We start from the raw sequence: 19,185 nt of genomic DNA, 5'->3' as shown, positions 1-19,185 counted from the left end.
GAATGTGCATTTCAGCACTTAAGAAAAGTGCTCTCATTTTCATTAGACGAGAACATGTGAATTAAAAAAAATATATGTATCAGATCTTTCTTGAATATAAAAACCAAAAATCCCTTCAGCATTGAGAGAAGGTAGTAATCACAATTTCAGGCAAAATTCTGGCACTCTCTCACAGTTTCATAGTCTGTAGGGTCAGAAGGGACCTGAGCAGATCATCGAGTCCAATCCCCTGCCATGGCAGGAAAGCGTACTGGGGTCAAACAACCCCAGCAAGGTGTACATCTAGCCTCCTCTTAAAGACCCCCAGGGTAGGAGCCAGGAACTTTACTTGGAAGTTGGTTCCAGATCGTAGCCGCCCTGACCGTGAAGTAGCACCTCCTGATATCTAGCCTAAATCTACCCTCTGCCAGCTTGTGCCTGTTATTCCTGGTCACTCCTGGTAGTGCTCGGGGGAACAGGGAATCCCCCAGTGCCTGCTGGTCCCCTCCGACTAGTTTGTAACAGGCCACTAGATCCTCCCTCAGCCTTCTCTTGTGGAGGCTGAACAGGTTCAGGTCCCGTAGCCTCTCCTCATAGGGCCTGCCCTGCTGCCCCTGATCATGTGAGTGGCCTCCTCTGGACCCTCTCCATGTTGTTCACATCCCTCTTGAAGTGCAGCGCCCAGAACTGGACGCAGTGCTCCAGCTGTGGCCTGACCAGTGCCACATAGAGGGGGAGGATCACCTCCTTGGACCTGCTTGAGATGCATCTGTGGATACATGACAAGGTACAGTTGGCCTTCCTGACCGCATCCCCACACTGCCGGCCCATGTTCATCTTGGCATCAATGACGACTCCAAGATCCTTTTCTGCCTCTGTGCTGACAAGAAGAGAGTTCCCCAACCTGTAGGTATGGTGCTGGTTCTTCCTCCCCAGGCACATCACTTTGCACTTGTCTGTGTTGAATCCCATCCTATTCTCATCTGCCCACGCTTGTAACCTGTCTAGATCTGATTGCAGCCTACTCTTCCCTTCTAGCATGCCCACATCCCCCTACATCTTAGTGTCATCAGCAAATTTGAACAGGGTGCTTTTTACCCCCTCGTCCACGTCACAGATGAAGATGTTGAACAGCGCGGGCCTGAGGATGGAGCCCTGCGGAACCCTACTGCCCACATCCCTCCAGGTCAAAAATGACCCATCCACCACCACTCTCTGGGTGCAGCCCTCCAGCTAGTTGGCGACCTATTTGACTGCGTGGCTGTCGACACCACAGTCCCCCAGTTTCTTGATGAGAATGGGGTGAGAGACAGTGTTGAAGGCCTTCCAAATGTCCAGGAAGACTATGTCCACTGCTACCCCTGCATCTAAGGATTTGGTGACCTGGTCGTAGAAAGCCACCAGGTTGGTCTGACAGGACCTGCCACTAATGAACCTGTGTTGGTTGCCCCTAAGCATGATCTCCCCTGCTGGCCCCTCGTGGATATGCGCCAGAATAATTTTCTCAAAAAGCTTGTCCAGGATCGAGGTAAGACTAACTGGCCTATAGTTTCCAGGGTCCTCCTTCCTCCCCTTTTTGAAGATGGGAACCACACTGGCCCTCTTCCAGTCCTCTGGCACCACACCACGAGTGCTCATAAAGCCGTGCTAGGGGTCCTGCAACGACCTCAGCCAATTCCCTCAGTACTCTGGGGTGGAGATCGTCTGGACCAGCTGATTTGAATACATCCAGTCCTTCCAGATGTTCCCTAACTAGTTCCTCACTAACCCTTGGCACTAACTTCTCAGCAAAGACACCAGAGGAGACAGCTGATACAGGATTTCTCAGGATTAGGCTTTTATGACAATCCTCTCTCACCTGCCAATGTAGGACATATGAAATTTAGGACACGAACCACTAGTCAATGTGGCTTTGTAAGAGCTTAATACATTGGTCCAATAAAAGAAACACTTGCCTACCACTGTACAAGGCATTCACAAGACCCCACATAAAATACTGTGTACAATTGAGGTTGCCTACATTCAAAAAAAAGATTAACTGAAATTGGGACAGGTAAAAATAAAAGCTACAGAAATAATTAATGGAAATCAAAAAAGCCTGACTTGTTCAGTGCATCAAGGCTGAGTGAGAGGCGATACAATTTCTCTTTGTAAGTACATTTGCTGAGCGAATATTAAGCACATACACATTTAGACTGAAAATAGCAGGTTTCTAATAAAAAGAGGACTGATATTTTAGAAAGGTCTTCCTAAAAAGTGGGTGGTTTTGAATCAATTGAAAAGGGGATGCTTATGGAAAGCATAATATGACAGGATAGGGGGTTAGTCATATAACCATGACATATGGACTCAGGTATTTGTTACCTCCAAGGAAGGACAGAGACGAAACATCTGAAAATCCTATGCTGCTTGCTGCCTGTAGGGGCCAGGAAAATATTCTCTCTCCACTTTCTTCCATGAATGCATTATTGACTTTTTGGTCTGATGGGTGTGGGGGTTTTTCATGGATTGGCGGGGGCCATCCTCTGAAGCAGTGGACAATGGCCACAACCAGAGGTGGGAGTTCAGTGGATTAATGCTTTCAAACAACATGCCCTGTCTAAAAAAGTTTTGCTCATGTACTTAAGGTTAAACCAAATGCCAGAGCTGAGAACAGAAAAGACTCTTTCCCCAGATCAGATTGGCTAAAACCACTGAGGTGTCTTCTGCCTTGCTCTGCAGCACACGTCACAGTTCTCTTCTAGGATTATCTGATATTTTAACCTAACTAATCTTCTACCACTGCAGTGGCAAGGTATTAACAGTGCCTATGTGTCTCCTTTCCATTACTTTTGGCATACTGGCAGACTATTTTTTTTATACGGTCCTTTACGACTGAAGTAAGGACTGAAGCAGATGGTCTTAGGAACTCTTCTGGACAAGAAGTTGCTTTCAAACACAGCAGGCGCAGGACTCACTGGCCCAGGAAGCAATCTTCCAGCACTATATTCTTAAACAAACATGCATGTAACTAAACTGTCACTAATCCCCAGAGAATCTCTAATTGCTAGAACAGCCCTCTAATAGTGTTGGTAGCCACCCTTCAAATCAGATTAGTCCAAGGGCTGTTCTAACCCACAAGTTCAGTTCAGTTTAAACCTACCATTTCATGCTCCAGCCTGAGACCTTCTCCTCATTTTCCACTGCAAAGGTGTGTTCACAGTTCAAGTGCATGCTGCTATGGCAGCTGTACTCCAGTTTCCAGAAAAAGGCAACTAATAGGCAACCACCGTGTTCATTTCACTGCATCATGAAATTTAAAGTCTAATTAAAATTATTTAATTATGAATAGTATGAAGAGCAAAACCTGCACTATATTTAACTGTACCTTTGTTACCACTGAAATAACCACATCAGGAAGTTAAAGGTTTAACATTACAGTAGCTATACAGCTAGGGAGCACTAACCATGTACTATTTACTAATACAGTTTTTCTGATCACACGTTAGCCCATCTTTGCTATTTTCACAGAATCATAGAAAATTAGGGTTGGAAGGGACCTCAGGTGGTAGTCCAATCCCCCGCCCAAAGCAGGACCATCCTCAACTATATCATCCGAGCCAGGGCATTGTTGAGCCAAACTTTAAAAACCTCAAAGGATGGAGATACCACCACCTCTCTAGGTAACTTGTTCCAATGCTTCACCACCCTCCTAGCAAGAAAATGTTTCCTACCTAACTTCCCTTGCTGCAACTTGAGACCATTGCTCCTTGTTCTGTCATCTGCCACTACTGAGAACAGTCTAGCTCCTTCAGATAGGAAAAGACTGACATTAAATCCCCCCTCAGTCCCCGTTTCTGCAGACTAAATAAGCCCAGTTCCTTCACCCTCTCCTCAGAAGTCATGTACCCCAACCCCTACCCATTTTACCAGTGAACAGAATCAAGACAAAATCTAGGCATCTTCTTTTTTAACTGACTTGCAGTCCCATGCCTGCCTCTAACAATACTTGTGGATTTACAATTGTTCTCACAAGCAGTGGGAAAACAGATCAACTGACTACACAGGGAAAGCTGTGAACCCAGCTATAAACACGGTATGTGACAACATTTTGTGATTTCGCACCCTCTGAATTCCTTCATTTAAGCTAACTTTAGATACTAAAATGCCAATAGGCATAATTTTTGGACAGAATTGTGGCTGTAAATAAACAGTGACTATCTGAAATATTACTGTTAAAAAGAATAGTTTACACTGAAAGCACAATTTCTTTAATCAAAATAACTTAAAGTGCTTTATAAATAATGAGTTAAAATTCCTAACAAGTCAGTGATACAGTTAAACTGTATTGTGCAGAGTGGGAAACAGGCACTTCTACTGAACTGGGTGTATATTCATCCACATGCCTTACACAGATGCATACATAGGGATTTATGAATTGTTCCATAATAAGAAAGAATTTGTCCCCAATTATAAACATCCAATATAAAAAACTGTGGCATTCTTGACCTGATCAAAAGCCATACACAAGATCACTCCAGTCTCAGACAGAGCCAACAGAACTCAAAATCCCTGATTTACAGTTCTATTCCATACTTTGTGCAGAAGGCATTTTCCCCACTATGTTTTCAGAGGTTTCTAAAAGCTTAGTGAGTTCAAGAATGGGTACAGAATCATAGAAACAGAACTGGAAGGGACCAGTTAAGATCACCAAGTCCAGTCCCCTGCTGTGGGCAGGAAGTATTGGGTTCAGATGAGCTCGACAAGGTGCCTGGCCAGCCTCATCCTGAACACCAACAAGGAGGGTGACCACACCACCTCTGGTTGGGAGTGTGTTCCAGATTCTGGTGAGCCTTACAGAGAGGAAGTTTTTCTTTATATCCAACCTGAATTTACCCTCTATTAGTTTATGCCCACTGGTTCTCATCCTCCCTTGAGGTGCCCTTCTGAATAGTTGTTCTCCTAGTTCTTGATAGCTGCCTACAAGTACATTGGGGGGAGCATCAAGTCACCTCATGCCGAACAAACCCAGTTTCTGGAGTCTCTCCTCATAAGGTCTACCCTCCATGCCCTTAACCAAATGGGTGACCCTTCTTTGTACCCTCTCAAGCTTATCCACATCCTTTTTGAAGTGCAGTGCCCAGAACTGGGCACAGTACTCCAGCTGTTGCCTCACCAACACCAAATAGAGAGGGAGGAGTACCTCCCTGGATCTATTGGCCACCTGGTGGCTGATGCAAAAGGGCTTTATTGGCCCTTTTGGCAGCCTCATTACACTGTTGGGTAATATTCATCTACCAATTGATCATGACCCCCGGGTCTCGTTCAGATGTTGTGTCAGACAGTGGACCACCACCCAGCATGTAGTTATGGTGAGGGTTCTTCCTACCCAGGTGAAGTACCTTGCACTTCTCCCTGTTAAACCTAATCTGATTTTGTTCCACCCATAAATCCAGTCTGTCAAGGTCATCCTGGATCTTTGCCCTATCCTCTGGCATGCCTGTATTTCTCTACAGCTTGGTATCATCTGCAAACGTAATCATCGTGCTTTCTACCCCCTCATTCAAGTCAGTAATTAATATGTTGAATAGCATGAGTCCGAGCACCGATCCCTGGGAGACACCACTGGAAACAGCCCTCCAGGACAAGGCCATCCCATCGATCCCCACTCTCTGGGAGTGGCCTCTAAGCCAGCTGTCCACCCACCTAACTGTAGACTGAACCAGCCCAGTACTCTCCAGTTTGTTAGAGAAAATCCCATGGGAGACAAAGTCAAAGGCTTTACTGAAGTCTAAGTACAGGACATCAACCTTGTGTCCCTGATCCAGATGGTTAGTTACCTGGTTGTAGAAGGACAAAAAGTTTGTCAGGCATAATCTACCCTCAACAAAGCCATGCTGGTTACATTTTAGCACCCCGTCCATTACCAGCTTGTAGTAGATGGCTTCCTTAACTAACTTTTCAAAGATTTTACCCAGGGCCAAGGTCAGACTGACACGTCTGTAGTTTGTGGGGTCATCCCTCTTCCACTTGTCTGGGACCACTCCCAAGTTCCACATCTCTTCAAACTGCTTAGCTAGTGGCGCTGCTATAAGTTCAGCCAGTTCTTTCAGGACTCTCAGGTGCAGGTTGTCTGGTCCAGCAGACTTGAAAATGTCCAAGCATTGTAGAAAATCACTCACCTGTTCTGGGCTGATTTCATGTAGGCTGTTACCTTCCTCCTGTTCCCTGGGCCTCTGGTCAGATAAGCAGCCCCCAGTGGGTTTCAGGAATACCAACACAAAGTATGTTTACACACATGTTCGGTCTAAAATCTTATTCTAAGTATGAAGAGTTGTAATTCAGTACCATCAATGGAAATTAAAGAAGAGATGTTTCTTTAGATGGAGTCAGTATTTTAAGGCTGACTTACCAATTAGAAACATGAAGTTTTGCAATACTACTACTGACTGACTGGTTGAGCAACAGAGAAGATGAAGTTTCACATCCTCTCTGAGAAAATGAATTATGTAATCCAAGAATTTCTGTTTCTAAACAAAGAATTAATTCAACCCTATTACTACAACTTCTCTTCCAGTTCAAAAAGTAAATGTGAAAGAGCATTTTTAAAAAATACTAGTTCTCTGTATGTAAAAATACATGTTAAAACTGAGAATTCAAGCACTCAAAGTTAGGAAATATCAGGACTGAAACTTTACTTGGTCCTAACATGCATAAGAAAATCTTTTCTTGTCTCGCAACAAGCAGAATTAATTTCTAGACCACAATACAGTCCTCAAAGCACAAAAGAATGTGCTTCCTAATTCCTACAGCCAGAAAACACTCCAACTCTACTGTCTTTCGTTCCTAGAATTCCAACCTTCAATCACTGTCTATCCTATTAATTGGATGGGACATGCTTCATATATATGGCACAATTTATTATTACATGACCGTAATGCATAAACTTAAAGGCCGCATCCAGACACGCGTGGACATTTGGTCCCCGGGGACAACTAGCAGCGGAGCACCCTGTGCCACTAGTTGTTCCCAGGGAATGCCTGTGCCATGTGCATGCTGGCACACAGCAAGTTACCCAAGGTGGAGAAGGGGAGGCTGAGGCCACCACTGGGCTGGCTCCAGATGACTTACCCGGGGTCCTGGAGGCCTCCCAGAGCTGCAGCGGTGGCAATCCTGCCGGACAGGGCTGGCCGGCAGCAGAGCACAGCTCCGGCCAACCAGACACCAGCTTTGGGCAACACACGCTGTTGCCATATGCACAGCTCCACCTTTTTTCTCTGCAGGTTTTTCATGGGTCAAAAAACCCCCTCTGCACTGCTCCCTCACAGCACAGAGAACAACAGAACATGCAGCAACTAGTACCGCAGACGTGTCTGTGGCGCCAAGTACATGGCCACACTCGTCTGGACACAGCCAAAGAGGCCAGACAAAGTATACCACAAAACAGTAATTCTAGAATTTTCTAACTTCTGAGTGTTAGACTTGGTAATGTTAATGTTTCTTTAAGATTATTTTTAAATGCATTTTCCTAGGTTTATTGTTTAAAGTAGATTGAAAAGTCAGTGGTTCCATTATGCAGAATTACATCCTCTGCAGTTAGAGCCTAATTGTAACAGTTTTTCCTATAAATTAGGAGCTCATCAGCTAGAGAACTAAGGAGGAGAAAGACCTAAGTGCACTGCCATCACAGTATGACTATGATCTACCAAAGTGAAGCTGCATGAAACAGTAACAAAAGTGACCCTAGAATCTATCAGGTAAAATACTGCTAATAAAACTAAGGAAGTATTAATGCCATTATCCTGTCAGAACTTATCTGAAACATAACATACAGTTCTAGTCATCCACATTTAAGAAAGAAGAAATCAAACTGAACTGGCACAGAACAAGGCTACCAAACTGAAGGCTAAAGGAGATACAATGATGTTCCGCAAATAAAGCTGGGCAAAAGAAGCGACACACCGAGGGGGAAAAGAACTCTTTAAGCCAGGACTGCTCAACTAGCAGCTCACAGGCCCCATGCAGCCCATGAGGATTTAAACTGTGGCTCCTTGGGCTCCCATCTGGCCACTGCTCTTCCCCATTGCTCTGGTTGCAGCACCAGCTGGGGGTCCGTGGCTCCCCCTGTCCCTGCCCAAGGGGGCAGGGTAGCACAGTATGGCACAGACTTCTGTGCCAGGAAATCCTGCAGCCTGAGGTGCCAGTGTCATGGTGCAGTGGAAGAGTTCACAGCTGAAGAACTAAGGCAAGTCACGGAATGAGGTACAGTGCGGGTGTGGGGTCTAGCATCACTGGCACAGGGTGCACAGTGTAGCAGGGTGGGTAAGGAGCAGCAGTAGGGGATGCATGGTGCAGTATAGGGAGCACCCAAGCAGATGGTACAGCAGGACAAGGAGGTAAACCCAGGCAAATAATGAAGAAAGGAGACTCTAAAGACAGTGCAACAACAGATGTGCTGGGGCGGGGAGGGGGGGCAGGATGCCGAAAGCAGCAGCAAAAGTACTTGTGGTCCAGTAAGGGAGGACAGGGCACGCAATCTTTGGGGCCCAAGGCCCCCACTGGGATGGAACCCTGCTAGGGATGCCTGAGGAATATGTGGCCTGCCAGATGCTTAGAAGTTTGACAGCCCTACTCTAAGCTAAAGAGCAATACTGGAATACGAACAAATGGGCATCATGAATAAATTTAGCCTGGAATTTAAAAAGTTTCTAATTAGTGCAGTGTAGAGCAGAAGCAGCCTTCCAGTGGAAGCAGTGAGGACAAAAACCTAACTAGCTCCAAGATGGAGACTGCTCAGTTTATGAAAGGGAATATATTAGTTGGTTGCCTATTACTGCAGTGACCTGGCCTTACTGACATAGGAAGTCCTTCCAGTCTTATCTCCTACATATTCACCCCCATGGATCATTTGCAGAGCTGGAGCTTTAACATCCACAGCACAAGCAGAAGTTGAGAAACAGGATTCCTGGGTTCTGTTCCTGGCTCTGGACTGTGGGCCATTACATAAAACACAGCTTAGTACAGTGGTTCTCAACCCATGCCCCACATGCGACCCAATCAGCACACTGCTGTGGTCCATGTGACATCCTGTTAAAACATTTTTTTAATGGATACAAGGAAGTAAGTTATGTAGGTACAGACTACCAAATGCACTGAGAGCTGCAAGTGTGGCCCACTATGGCAAATAGGTTGAGAACCACTGGCTTAGCATCCCAACCTGGCATTTTCTGCCCAAAGAGCACGGTGACTGAATGACCAAGATGTGCAACCACAATATTAGTGACTGGATTCTATTTTCAGTCCTAACAAAAGTAAATATATACAATCTCTGTTACCTCAACTGTAAAATGGAAAAATTGTTCCATCACACTTAATTTAGAGGTACAGTATAAAGCTTTGTTCAAAAATGACTACAAAGCAAACAGACTTTTTAACATCAGTTCCGTGGCTCTAAGCACAGCATCCCTTCCTTGAGGCCAAAGGGAAGGGCAGTGTTGTTGCTTGCTACTACTATATACAGGTCCTGTCCACAACACTAATTTTATGCCTACTAGAGTAAGAGGCTGCATGAGCCCTGGGAGTACATCCACAGGAGATGGCAATTAGGAACTTCCTGGGACTGGGACTTACTCAATGCAAGGGGAATGTTGAAAGATTGCAGCAGCAAGCTTCTGACAAAGCTCCAGCGAGCCTGGGCAACCAGTGAATTGTCAGCGAGTTATTATAACAGCCGCATTTGAGCATGCTGTAAGAGACTCCTTACTCAAAGCACTAACTCCTTAGCACTAACTTAGCACCATGTCCCTGGTAACAATGAACTACCTCCAAGAAATCGCTGTTTGTAACTTTAGAAAAGCAGCCTATTTTTCCTCAAACCTTGTTCTCAGAAATGGCTTCTACTGAAAACTGAGAAGTCTGAGGCAGAGACCAGATTACTAAAAATGGAGCTTATAACCATTATCTATATATGAGAGAGGAAAAGGCTTGCATTGGGACTGAGCAAATTAAATGGACAGTTTTGGCTGCACTGCATAAGGAACCTCTGACACCATCACTTACAAAAGACAGAAACCTGTGTTGCTGCCGGAAAGTGATGGCTTGTTAACAGGGTGGAAACGTCTGCAGTCACTTCAAGGGAGAAAAGGGTGCTAGATTATGGGTGGAGAAGGGTGGTCTCTCTGAAACAGTTCCTCTGTTAAAAATGTCAGCCACAATAAGGAGCCTCCCTTCAAATCCTGTGAACTTCATTTTAGCAAAGAAGTGAGTGTGGCCCTCCAGTGGGAAAGGAGACCAGTAACACCAACTAGGACTGCGCACGTACGCATCGTAGTTTCATAGTTGGTAAGGTTGGAAGGGACCTAAGCAGATTATGTAGTCCGACCCCCTGCCACGGGCAGGAATCGATGCTGGGGTCAAATGACTTGAGCTAGGTGGCTGTCTAGCCTCTTTTTGAAGACTCCCCCAGGGTAGGGGCAACTACCACTTCCCCCGGAAGCTGGTTCCAGCTCCTAGCCACCCTGACAGCATCACATGAACCTATCAAAGGAACCTGCAGCAATTGGCCAATTTAGCCCTGCCCCAATGTCCCCAACTTCAGGCGATTTGCAAGAAGTCGGACTTGCACAGCCGCACAGAACACAGCTGCCCGCTGGCAAGCCGGAGGAAAGCCCTAGAAAACACGGGGTTTCCAGGCGACTCCTGTCCTCACTTAAAGCTGTGGAGGGGAAAGTGGCCCGGCCCTGCCCGGCCGGGGGACTAAGACGCAGCTGAAGGGTTCCGAAGGGCAGAAGCAGGCACCACATAGAGGGAGCACGGCGGGGTCGGTCCCTGCAGCCGCCCTCTTCACCCTGGCCCCTGCCTGCGCGCGGCGCCCGGCAGCACAGGCGGCCCCAAGCGCAGGCCACGGACGTGCGCCCCGACACATCGCCGCCGCCGGGCCTGGGCGGAGCCGCAACAGGGGCCGGGCCGCAGCCACCCCCCGGTCCGCGCGGTGCGAGAGGCTGGGTGTGAGGGAGCGCTTACCTGGGCGCTCGCGCGGGTAAAAGCAGGACGCAACCTATGCCGACTGCATGTCCCTCAGCCCACAGCGGCCAGGCCGCTGCGCTAAGCTGCGCAAACCCCAATCCCCGCCGTGCGCAGGCGGACCGGAGCGGCCACCGCCCCCCGCGCCTGTCACTCAGCGGCCCAGCGCGCCCACGTGACGCCGCAGGGGGCGGGAAGCGCCCCTGGGCCGGGCGGAGCGATCCGAGGGGAGGGGCCAGGGCCAGGGCTGGGGCCAGCTCAGCTAAACTGCTCCGCGCGGCTGTTTGTTCGGTTGCTCTGCGCCGTCCGTGACGTCACCGACGTGCGTTGCTCCGCGCGAGGGGGGGGCGGTGGTGCTGAGTGGAGTGCTGCAGGTTCCCGCTTCCGCTCCGCTCCACACGGGGACGGCCGTGCGGGACCAGCCTCCACGGGCAGCTGCAAGCTTGGTGGTGGGAGTTGGCCGTGCTGTCACCTGACTTGTGCCCAAGCCCGTGGGGTTCCCCAGTCACCCGCCCTCGCCCCTCTGTGGTGGCAGAAGGCATAGTGGGCAGGAGCAATGGCCATCCCTGGGAGCCCCTCACTCTCAAAGGAACCCATACAGGCAAACAGTACAACAAACAGTACTTGTGATGGTTATAAATTTCCATCCTGTTTTGATTTTCTGACATCGGTTTCAACTTTACAACACTTGATCCGACGCCACGCCAGCAAACCAGTTCTCGGAGTTGTCAGTCTCCTTGGAGAACATCTGTCCAAACTTTCTTTGATACTTTCTTTAAGAAAGCAGACAAGACTTACAAAAAACCTGCAGCCAAGATCCCTGAGAAGACTCCAGCCAAGAGCCCTTCAAAAAGTCCAGCAAAGTCATCTCAAAGAAATCCTTGCAAATCAATATGATTGCTATATACAATATAAATGCATTATTGTACCTATATTACTCATCTATAATTGAATGAGTACAAAATTCTGGGTTACTTTTGGTGAATATAGGGTATTGGGCCTTGGTTCGGAACCAATCCCCCATTTATAACATTGTTCCTATGGGAAAATCAGTTCCAAGTTATGATGTTTGGATTTAAGATGCAGTTTTCAGGAACCAGTTGCCTTGTAAGTCCAAGGACTGCTTGTACTGTCAGCCTCTGGGTTCCCTGCACAGTCCACTGTACAAATGTGTGGGGGTGGCTCTTGTCTACATAATGCCCTGCACAGAGCAAGAGGCTGAGCATAATGAATTATGTAATTCTCAGCCAGGGCACTGAGGCACCCTGGGTGTGTGAGATCCTCTGAAGGGTGCCTCAGAAAGCATAGGGAGATAAGGCATGAGGGGATAAGCAGATCAGAGTAGGTTTAGGCTCTCCTTGTCTAGCTGCTCCCCTACCCCCAGTTCGTGGCCCCTTCTGCAAGGAGGTCACTGTAATACATTAGTTTGTGAAGCAGTGCTGCTCAGTTCACAACAGTTAGGGAGTGGGGACTTGATGACTGATGAGGTGTGCCTTGAGTCAAAAGGTTAAAAACCAGTGATCTAGAATGACCTGGATAGACTAGACAAACGGTCCACAACAGTGCTCTCGGCTTGGGCAACAGGTGGGGGGTGGGGGGAGCAGGCAGAGCTCTGGTACCCCCAGAAGTGTACCCCAGCACTTCCAGGCTTGGCATCCAGCCACAGGGGACCATCCCCACTCAGCTGCTGACCCCAGCCTCAAGAGGCACGTACCACCTATGGTCTGCAATCAATCAGATGAGCTTTAACAAGGATAAGGGCAAAGTCCTGCACTTTAGATGGAATCACTGCACACACACATACAGGCTGGGGGACAACTGACTACTCTGCAGTACTGCAGAGAGGGATCTGTGGGTTTACTGTGACTCATTTGCTAAATATGAGCCAACAGTGTGGCCTTGTTGCAAAAGAAAAAAGCAGCACGGTGGGTGGTATTAACTGGAATGCTGCTTGCAAATCAAGGGAATTGATTCTTCCTAGCTCTGTTCAGCACTGGGGAGGCGTCACTTGGAGTTCTGTTTCTGGTTTTGGGCCCCACACTTCCAGAATCACGTGGACTGTTTGGAAAGAGTCCACTGTAGAACAGTCCTTAGAGGCTCCAAGACTTATGAACAAAGGCTGAAAAAATGGGTTATTTAGCCTGGAGAAGAGAAGACTGAGGAGGGATTTGATAACAAACTTCAAATACTTGAACGGCAATTACAAAGAGGATGGAGATGGACTCTTCCCTGTGGCTGTGGTGGGCAGGACTAGTAGCAGTGGCCTCAAGCTGCAGCTGGGGAAATTTAGGTTGGAGAAACTTTCTGATGATGCGGGTGGTCAAGCATTGCAACAAACTACTTGTAGAAACTGAAATCTCCATCCTTGAAAGTTTTGAAGAGCAAGTTAGACAGACACTTGGCTAAGATGATTTAGTTGGGATGATCTTGTCTTGAGGGGGCTGGACTAGACTATCTTACCTAGCATAACTTAGTTGTCTCTTAGACTCTGTTTTGGAGAGAATGGTCAGGCGAATCTAAGCATTATAGTTTGAATCTTTTTGCCTTCCTCTATAGTGGGAGGGCCTCGTCCTCCTCCTTTGATACCTCAAGTGTATTTTAACAACTATGTCCCATTCTTGCAGCAGCAAGACATTGGCAGTGCCCTCATTCCTCTGCTTTACCTGTTGTAAGTTAAGTGGTTCTTGGTGTTTTGGGGCATAGTACCTGGTGGCTATGTGAGAGGGTTCTTCACAGCTTTTTAAGAATAAGTTAATCCAGGCAAGATCTTAATAATAAAAGTTTTCTCTTCCCTATAGGGTTTCAAGAGAGAAATTCTCAAATGCACATAAGGATTAAACACCTGTGATTGTGCGTGAAAAGAGGCACTTCCTCACACAACCAGAACGTTAGGTTTCTTAACTATCATTTAAGCATATGAGCAGAAAGGGGAAATGTGAGAAAACATGGGAATATTTATGAAAGAACCTATAAATACGTTTGCCACCCCCCTGATGTAATGGACTGTACTGACTGTTTACGGTGTATGTTGTGGGCTTGTGGTTTTCCTAAAACTAGGAAGGTTTTCCTAGAACAACATATATCCGTGAAAATTAAAAAAGAGCTCAGGAAACCCACACTTGAGATGTGTACAAAGTCCAGTGCTGACTCTAGTTTTAGAGCCCAAAGGTGAAATGCCATAAGCCTGGGGTCCCATCTCCCCCTCAGTAGTGAGACAAGGCTGGTTCATAACAGTTCCCTTCCAGTCTCTGCATGAAATTAAGGACAGCCAAGTTGTTGGAAAATCAAATCCTTCCTAGCAGCCATGTTTGTAGTCCTTGCAAGGTCATCTGAGAAGGATGTATAAATAGCTTCCTTCCCAAAGATTAAGAGGAGACCATTTGTGCTAATGAGTTTTCCTGGAATATATAAGACAATTGATTTCATGTCTTGGTTTATTTTATGAACCTATGTTTTGGTTGTTTTTTGGAAGGTAATAAATATCTAATACGGCTAGAATATGCTTTTGTTTATATGCTCTAAAGGTCTGCCTTCTTTCTTTAACCAGCTGCAAGGTTTCTGAGTGACTGAATAACTGCTAGAAAAGGGCCTTTAACCAATTTGAATGATGATAAATTGCATGCTTTCCAGACACAGTAAATTTCATACTCAGGGGCCACTGAGAAAATCATGTTACCTGCTCCCACAAATTCCACATTCCATTTAGGTAAATAACATTTGTGCATCTTGTAGGTCACTGTTTGTTTCCATTCCCCCATTTGAGTTAGATTTTTTTTCTCTGCAATGCCTATTTTATATTCCCCTGTGCCTTTTCAAATAGCCACATGGTTCAAAGTAAACATGTTGGCCAGGCTGAAATGATTCTGGTGATTACTAGGGTTACCACATATATATAGATCTGTAGGTCCAGATCTATAGATACAGATATATGCAGCACCCCTAGTAATCATTGAAAATTAGGGTTCGAAAGGACCTCAGGAGATCATCTAGTCCAACTCCTTGCTCAAAAAGCAGAACCATCCCCAACTAGATCATCCCAGCTGGGTCTTGAAAATCTCCAAGGATGGAGCTTTCACCATCTTTCTGGGTAAGCTGTTCTATTGTTTTACTACCCTCGTAGTAAGAAAATTCTTCCTAATATCTAACCTAAACTTCCCTTGCTGCAACTTGAGACCATTGCTCCTTGTTCTCTCATCTGCCACCACTGAGAACAGTCTAGCTCCATCCTCATTCAAACCTCCCTTCAGGCTTTCATAGATTCATAGACATTAGGGACTGGAAGGGACCTCATGAGATCATCGAGTCCAGCCCCCCCACCATAGGCAGGATGGTAGCTGGGATCAAGTGACCCCAGCAAGAAAAATATCCAGATTTTTTTTTAAAGAGTCCAGAGTAGGTACTTGTACCACCTCTGGGGAGAGTCTGTTTCAGACCCTGGACACTTGCTGTAAAAAACTTTTTTCTTATGTCTGGTCAAAATCAGCCTTCCTGGAGTGTATGGCCATTAGACCTTGTTATCCCTTGGGGAGCTCTGGTGAAAAGCTGTTCTCCCAAGTCTTGATGTACCCCTCTTATATAATTGTAAAGTGCTACCAAGTCACTCCCGAGCCTTCTCTTTTCCAGACTGAAGAGTCCCACATCCCTCAGCCTCTCCTTATACGTCCTGCCCTCCAGGCCTTGGATCACACGAGTGGCTTTCCTCTGGACTCTCTCAAGCTTTTCCATATCCCTCCTGAAGTGGGGAGCCCAAAATTGGATGCAGTTTTACTTGGCCTCACCAAGGCCGAGTAAAGCGGGAGGATGACATCCCTGATTTTGCTTGAGATGCATTGATAGATGCACGCCAGAATTTGGTTTGCTTTGCCAGCCACAGCATCACATTGGTGACTCATATTAATCTTATGGTCAATCAGAAACCCCAAGTCTCTTTCGGTCGTGGTGCTAGTGAGCGTAGCACTGCCCAGCTTGTAAGTGTGTAGGGGGTTCTTCCTACCAAGGTGCAGCACCTTACACTTCTCAACATTGAAGGCCATCCAGTTTTGGTCAGCTTACCTTGAGAGTGTATCCAGGTCAACCTGTATCCCCAGCAGGTCTTACAGTGTGACAGCCCTCCCCCATAATTTGGTGTCGTCCACAAGCTTGGCCAGTTCACATCCAACTCCTGACTCCAGATCATTAATGAAGATATTAAAGAGTACCGGCCCAAGTACCAAGCCCTGAGGGACTCCACTGGTCACCCTGCGCCACATGGATTTGCTCCCGTCAACTAGTATTCTCTGGGTCTGACCCCGTAGCCAGTTACCTAGCTATCAGATCATGAGATGATCAAGGCCACAGTTCCCCAGCTTAGCCATGAGGACATCATGGGGAACTAGGTCAAAGGCTTTCTTAAGATCCAGATATATGACATCCATGTCATCTCCCTTGTCCAGGGCTCATGTCACCTTGTCATAGAAGGAGATGAGTTTGGTCAGGCAAGACCTGCCAGTCACAAAGCCATGTTGGCTGGCCTTCAGAAGCTTGCCTTCTGCTAGTTTGGTGTTGATGGATCCCTTGACAATTTTCTCCAGGATTTTTCCAGGGATGGACGTCAGACTGATTGGTTTATAATTCCCCAGCTCATCTCTCCTCCCTTTCTTAAAAATAGGGACTACATTTGCTCTTTTCCAGTCTTCCAGGACCTTGTCCGAGTGCCACAAATTTTCAAATATCTTTGCCAAAGGGGTTGCAATGATGTCTGACAACTCCTTCAAGACTCTCAGATGCATTCCATCAGGGTCTGCGGACTGTGAATATCCAGATTCTCAAGGTTTTCCTTCACCTGATCCACATCAATTTTGGGCCTGCCACCTGCTTCCAGGCTGGTTCGTGTCCTTTCTGACAGTGTGATCCCTGTGGGAGGGTGAAAAACCAATGCAAAAAAGTCATTTAAGAGATTGCCCTTTTCTTGGGTGTCGGATATCAACTGCCCCATTTGATCCCACAGGGGTCCAAAGCTGTAACCCGTTTGATTCCGCAGATAGTTGAAGGCTGCTCTTAAATCCCTACTCAGTCTTCTCTTCTCCAAACTAAATAAGCCCAGTTCCCTCAGCCTCTCCTCAAAAGTCATGTGCCCCAGCCCCCTTGCCATTTTTGTTGCTCTCCACTGGACTCTCTCCAATTTGTCCACATCCTTTCTATAGTGGGGGCCCAAAACTGACCATGGTACTCCCGATGTGGCTTCACCAGTGCTTTACAGAGCAGAATAATCACTTCCCTTGACCTGCTGGCAACACACCTACTGATGCATCCAAGTATGCTGTTAGCCCTCCTGGCAGCAAGGGCACACTGTTGGCTCATACTCAGCTTAATGTCCACTGTAACCCCCAGGTCCATTTCTGCAGAGCTCCTGCTGAGCCAGTCAGCCCCCAACCTGTATTGGTGCATGGGATTCATAGTTTCATAGTTGGTAGAGTCGGAAGGGACCCAAGCAGATCATATAATCTGACCCCCTGCCATGGGCAGGAAAGGATGCTGAGGTCAAATGACCCCAGCTAGGTGGCTGTCTAGCCTCCTTTTGAAGACCCCCAGGGTAGAGGCAAGCACCACTTCCCTTGGAAGTTGGTTCCAGCTCCTAGCCACCTTGACAGTGAAGTAGCGCCTCCTGATATTTAGCCTGAATCTACTCTCAGTCAACTTACGGCTGCTGTTCCTTGTTACCCCCAGTAGTGCTCAGGGGAACAGGGACTCTCCCTGTTGGTCCCCCTTGGCAAGTTTGTGGCAGCCACCAGATCCCGTCTCAGCCTTCTTTTGTGAAGGCTGAACAGGTCCAGGTACCTTAGCCTGTCCTCATAGGGTCTGCCCTGCTGCCCCCTAATCATGCGAGTTGCCCTCTTCTGGACCCTCTTGATGCTGTCCACATCCCTCCTAAAGTTCAGCGCCCAGAACTGGACACAGCACTCCAACTGCAGCCTGACCAGTGTCGTATAGAGGGGGGGACCTGCCTCTAATGAACTCATGTGGATTGCCCCTAAGCATTAACTACCCTGCTGGCCCCTTGCAGATGTGCTCCTGGATAATTTTCCCAAAGAGTTTCCCCAGGACCAAGGTAAGACTAACAGGCCTACAGTTTCCTCCCTTTTTTGAAAATGGGGACCACATTGGTCCTTCTCCAGTCCTCAGGCACCTCACCAGAGCACCAGGAGTGCTCATAAAGCTGTGCCAGGGGTCCTGCAATGACCTCCGCCAGTTCCCTAAGCACTCTGGGGTGGAGATCATCAGCACCTGATGATTTGTACACATCTAGTCCCTCCAGAAGTTCCATCCTAAGTGCAGGACTTTGCACTTATCCTTGTTAAACCTCATTAGATTCCTTTTGGACCAATCCTCCAATTTGTCTAGGTCACTCTGAATCATAGCCCTATGTACCCCCAGCTTGGTGTCATCTGCAAACTTACTGAGGGTGCACTCTATGCCAACTTCCAGGTCATTGTTAAAAACATTGAACAAAACCGGCTCCAGGACCAACCCCTGGGGCACTCCACTTGATACTGGCTGCCAACTGACATCAAGCCATTGACTCCTACCCTCCAAGCCCAATGCTCCATCCAGTTTTCTATCCACCCTACAGTCCATTCATCCAGCCCATACTTTTTCAGCTTGCCTGAGATAATGTTGTGGGAGACCGTATCAAAAGCCTTGCTAAAATCAAGGTACACCACATCCACTGGTCTCCCCTGTAGTAATAGATTTGATCAGGCTTCTGGCCTGCTAGACTAGGAAAACAGACAAAGACCAGAAGTGCTGATACTGCTTATTTCAGTTACATGTTCTGAGATAAGGAATCCTGCATGCCTTATTACTCTGTGCACAGATATCCAATTAAGTAAACTTGTTTTGGTTTCTCCAAGGTCGTATTTTTTTTCTCTTTATCTGTCTTAAGTATAAATATGCTTGAAAACTTAGAGAATAGGAGGATTCCTTTGAAACAGACAAGTGGGTGATTCCCCTTGCTGTCTGGAATTCTCCCTGTGATCACAGTATAACCCTAATTAAAAAAAAGCTGGCTCTGTCAGTTCTGATTCAACCACAATGCAAAGTTTGATTTCTTCCATACCCTACATCCACAGAGCCAGTCATCTCATCATAGAAAGCGATCAGGTTGGTCAGGCATGACTTGCCCTTGGTGAATCTATGCTGTCTGTTCCCAATCACCTTCTTCTCCAA

The 19,185-nt window shown here is 47.0% G+C and overlaps 1 protein-coding gene across 1 annotated transcript in view; it reads right to left on the bottom strand.

Moving 5' to 3' along the window:
* Positions 1–11,244, bottom strand: part of RNF13 (ring finger protein 13) — a 150,594-nt gene extending 139,350 nt beyond the window's left edge. The window contains exon 1 of the mRNA XM_090051568.1: positions 10,981–11,244. The gene's annotated coding sequence lies outside the window, so the exon portion shown is untranslated. The remainder of the gene's footprint in view (positions 1–10,980) is intronic.
* Between the last annotated feature and the right edge of the window lie 7,941 nt (positions 11,245–19,185).

Source organism: Crocodylus siamensis, chromosome 6 (genome assembly GCF_052110815.1).
Source record: "Crocodylus siamensis isolate JL-2025a chromosome 6, ASM5211081v1, whole genome shotgun sequence".
NCBI lineage: Eukaryota > Metazoa > Chordata > Crocodylia > Crocodylidae > Crocodylus > Crocodylus siamensis.
The sequence above is the reverse complement of the archived record's forward strand: the minus strand, read 5'-3'. Positions and strand labels throughout refer to the sequence as shown.